We start from the raw sequence: 5,150 nt of genomic DNA, 5'->3' as shown, positions 1-5,150 counted from the left end.
GAATCTAACCAGTCACCCAGTTCCTTGTGAACAAAATCGTCGATAAAACTAAATAACATATACTATTGATGTATATAAGCATTGAAGCATGATGCTGACATATCAGAATGAAGCGAATACCCCATTACAATGAACAAGGAGTCATTTAAACTAATTGATATTTCCTACGATCGTTAAGAACACAGCGTTCGACACAGTTCATTTCTGACATTGTTGACGGCAAGAAACCCTATAAGAGAGAATTCCTGGAAGGAAGTCCCGTCTTTCATTTAATGCGCCTAGTGCAGCATTTATAGACGACTGAGACCGAGTGACGCCTCCTGAGCTGGAAAGAATTTGAGGTGTCGTGTAGAGTCAGCATGATCGCATCATTGGCTTACTGAACCTCATCAGCAGGGGAATATTTTGCTTTGTTTGATCACGGTTCATTACGTTACTCACAAACACTCGCGTTCTGGCCGACTGGCGACAGGAATTTCGCGAAAACTACACAATGAAATGAAAACATTTGGTCATATGCGGCATCTTAAATATTCGGCTTTTTAAAGAAAATTCAAAGAGATGCGAACAGGCGTAATATTATTTTCCATTCTGATGCCTATACTGAGATAAAAAAACGCGCACATGTAAGTCTAAATTTGCATCAGAATAAATGCATGAAGCTCAGTTTTGATCAAAAAGGGAATTCATTTCCTTTACCAATTGTTTTACTCTCCAGCAGTTGAACTGTAAAATATTTGCTGTAAACAAAAAATGAGGCGCATCATCTCATATCCTCAACAAGGCAGGGCTATCATTTCGCCAATGCCAGCAGCCCTTTGCTTCCCGCGGCAGCTTGCAAAAAATGTCCGCGTTTGTTCAGTGGCGCTAACGGGCCTCACACGTCGTTAGTTACCATTTAGCTCTTTAGTGAGCAGCACCAGAACCTAATTGTTTTAAAGAAACATTCAATTAGGAAAGCTTGCGTGCTCTACAATTTAGTGAAATGTAACAATTACATTGACCCAATAACAAGCGAATCCTAATTTGGGCTTGTTAGTAACTCTACTTTTGCAAGGATTCGGTTGAGACGTCTGTGCGTATGTTTTTATTCTCTTAATTTGCAGAATTTCATAAATAATTTAATTTGTTGATTTGGAACCTAATCTCTGAACAAAACTAATCAAATATTCAAATCATTAGTGATGAACACTCTATGATGATAAGAAAATATTTCGTCTACTTGTTTTAGGATCGTAGGTTTGCAAACGATGACATATACATTAAAATTAAGAGCTTTAAATCTATTATTGAACCACCCTATTCATGATCCAACATAACCGTTCGCAGCCTTATTCAGATCTTTATATGAAGCTGCGGTTAAGTTACGATATGTTTTCAGCCAGAAAAGCAATATTGAACTCAAAATATGTAGGATTTAGATGATTTCTATTAAATTTGTGTGTGGCTGTATTTTTGTCCCGACTGGTGTTGCTGGACTTTCTGTCCCCACAGGTGTTGCTGTGTTTTCTTTCCGGACAGTGTTGCATCAAAAAATAGGCATAGGTTACCAAACGTACTTTACAAAAGTACAAAAGAACCGCCATTTTAGCATGGTTTCATTCGTTCTACATAGAGTTATCAACTCATGGAAATTATTGTGTTGCAGACTAGACATTAAATTCTTTATTTCTAATTTAATTGAAGAACGATTCAGTAATAGTTTCAGTCAATAGTTTTTTTCGCGTATATATTTAAGAGGTTTCATTCTCTAAAAAAATCCTTAAGCTAACATTCAAGTCCAATTCTTGACTGAACCATACTGAAATTATAAGTTTTGGCATAATGATGCCCCGGCTTTCCACAAATCAACCCACACGATCATTTGTTTCGGTTCACTGTATTTACCACATTATAGGCGGTAGTTACTTCTATCATAATAAATGCTATTAATTACGACAGGATAATAGGCCCATTCAACGCACGAGAGTCACTTCCCAGGAGCACAGAGGGAAGATAATCACATGGAGATATTCTATTGCGCTGGCAGCGGCGATGGTTGATCCTCGTTCTATCCAACTGTCCGCAAGTTCAGAACTTTTGAACTAATGGCGCGCGAACTCGTACAATCGCAAGTAAAGATCTTGTACGGCGCGCTTTATTTTGTATTTTGCATCACATCTTCACGTTAATTTCGTAAACGTCAGCCATTGCCGAAAAATTCAAAGTTTTGTCTTGTCATGAATTGAACACTTAAATTGGATTAGTCGCCAAAAAAATCACTCAGATATATAATTTGAGATTTGTAGATACATGTAAGACTCCAAAAAACTTGCCCGTACATAATAGTACATAGGTTATTGATATTGACAAACAACAAAACCTGTTTTTTGCCAAAGTATAACTTGAACTATGAAGGGCGTATCTCTTATTAGTTTGTTTAGATTTATTGTTTTACATGCACCAACGATAAACTTCAATTAAGAAACACCGACTGAAGTAACATCAATATTTTCCTGGTGAGTTGAATTGCAGTCGGAGGAATGGGTTCACTTTGCGCGCATGCATAATGAGTTAACGCGTGAAAACTATATGATACTTTTATTGCGTGATGCGAATACTCCAACTCATAAGTTAAGTTTAGCTTAGGTTTTGATGTATCAAAATGTACTATTGGCTACGGTATCAATTATTCAAATAATTAAATATTCCGAAAATCTTAAACGCAGTTTGTCTCAGAGATAATTATCTTTTGCCTACAATATAAGTTTCGAATAGATGAAAGTCATTAACAGTAAACACACAGCACAGGAGCAGCGACCAACAGCGAAGCAGTTCTGGTTTCGTGTGCCAGACTTTGAGATTCAATTGATTATTGATTTAATTTTATATCTTGCGTCATGCTACTCAAAGCAGGGCGAAATTAACATCTAAATGTAACATTATATTTTTGAGGTACAATAAGGGGTTTCTTAAGCCGTTTGTGAAGATTGGGTTTCTTCTAAATGAGGAAATTTTAGATAATTCTCAGTTCATTTCGATCGTATACAAGTACAGAAATAACATGCTAGTTTGAATCACAAATTTCAACAGAATTAAAAAAAGAAGATGGGCGAAAAATTAACTATACAAGAAAACGTTTCGGAGTACAATTAACTTTGAATCCCAAATTCACAGGTAAACATTGAAACCTGAATTAACAAATAATAAATGAATCGACTTAAAATACACAGAGAAGACTGGCCTATCTATTTAAAATACTATGAGGATAAGAACTGAGTGCGGATTTTAAGCAAGGCTTTTATTTGAAAATATATAGGGTTCAAAAATTCGTAAATCGGAAAGACCGTTACAGAAACTAAAATTGTTACGTCGCTATCGAACACAGGTACACCGTACGAACTGCTCAGCATGAACTAATACTGCTGAATGATGGGGCACTTGAATAAATTCCCTGATTGATAATTCCTCCTTTTTTGCTCAGATAGTCATTTGCTCCGCCAGTTACGTTGTTGCGCATCGCACACAACTGTATTTGTAGACTAGGAAATCGCTCTGTTTCGTGTTGCAACGAGTGCCTCATTGATGTGCGACGTCAGTTCCACCGTTGATATTCACTATAATGTTGTAGTTGTGATAGTGACTCTCAACCGATGCATCGATCAGGTAGTCGATGTTGAGCGATTCAGTATTATAGATTTTAGGTATATAATACTCTTCCCATGATTCTTTCCAATAATAAATATAATTCTGCTTGCATCCCTCAAGTCTTCGGAGCTTTATCCTGCTCTTACCTGGATGAAGTTGGTTGGATTTTTTTGCCGTACTCCAGCCGATTTATCGTCTCATTTTTTAATAATATTTTTAATTTGTTGGATATAAAGCGTTACAGAGTAACTAAAGCATATTACGAATTAGATTCTCACAATGATGTATTTGTAATTTCTCAACTTGATCGCTTTAATTTATCTATGTGGGACATTTTATTCAAGTTTACTGCCAGATCTTGGGTTAAGCGAAAAATGTGACCTTGATCATATATCTCGGGATGTTTCGTTGCTTCAATTGTTTGGTGGAGTCCAGGTACAAATTTTTATTTTCAGAAACAAAACAGGGAAGTGATAGATAATCATCGTGGCCATTTAAAAAAACTTACTACTCGCAGAAAATTCATTTGGATCAGGTGCAATGTTAGTCAAGTGAATACATGGCTGATTTTCCATCTTTGAATTTGAAAATTCTGTAAAATAAGTTTCAATGTAATACACATATTTTACAATTATTTCGAATACCACAGTAAAGTCACAGGACAGCTATTTGGCCGGAAAATAGATGTAGTATACTTGTTAATGTTTCGTTACATCATGAAAAAACTGTAGTTTATTTTTTACTGCATCATTGCCTCTCTCAAAAAAATCATTGTAAAAAATGTTTTATTACCTCACAAAGAATCTGTGGTTCACTTAAATGTTTCTCGTTAAATGGTAGAAGGATCTTTGATATTCTTAATATTGTGTATCGTCCTGATAGTGTTCATATAACTTGGATTATGTTTTTCTTTCTTTAAATTATTACAAATAAAATAGAACGACTTTAATGAAGAAAGCTTCGTACCTTCCTACCTGGTGAACGACGAAACAAAAGTTACAAATTGTTCAGATAAAAGCGATAATACATAAATTATATTTTTTGTTGGTTTGAAGTGCTTTGCAGTTGTTCAATACAATTAAAAAAACATTGGAGTAAGTAAAAGAGAAAACGTCGGCCATATCGTAGGAGGCATCATGAACACCTACCACCAATGATCAGATATATTTTTATATTACTGCCCTAAACGGGTATCAGGCGATCACGTTTCTGTATATTATTTAAATGCCATTGTTATTTTACTCGATCGCGATCAGAAGCTACATACAGATGCGCTCTTGAATGACGCTCCGTCACGCGAAGCTTGATCCGCCCCCGCGTCAAGTGCAAGCCCCTCGACCTGCGTGTTTGATGGCTGGTAATTATTCTCAAATAAGTCGAGCGCTGCCATCATCTTCTGCGTCTTACATGCGTAACGCGTCTAGCTTTATGATAGGATTAATCGAGAAATCCTTCAGTTAGCCGTTAAAAATGTGTGCAGGAGATTGAGCATTATTTTATCTGATGGCTGCAAAATAAATATA

The sequence above is a fragment of the Hyalella azteca genome, unplaced genomic scaffold (assembly GCF_000764305.2).
Source record: "Hyalella azteca isolate HAZT.00-mixed unplaced genomic scaffold, Hazt_2.0.2 contig14476, whole genome shotgun sequence".
NCBI classification, from domain to species: domain Eukaryota; kingdom Metazoa; phylum Arthropoda; class Malacostraca; order Amphipoda; family Hyalellidae; genus Hyalella; species Hyalella azteca.
This window is presented reverse-complemented; position numbering follows the sequence as displayed.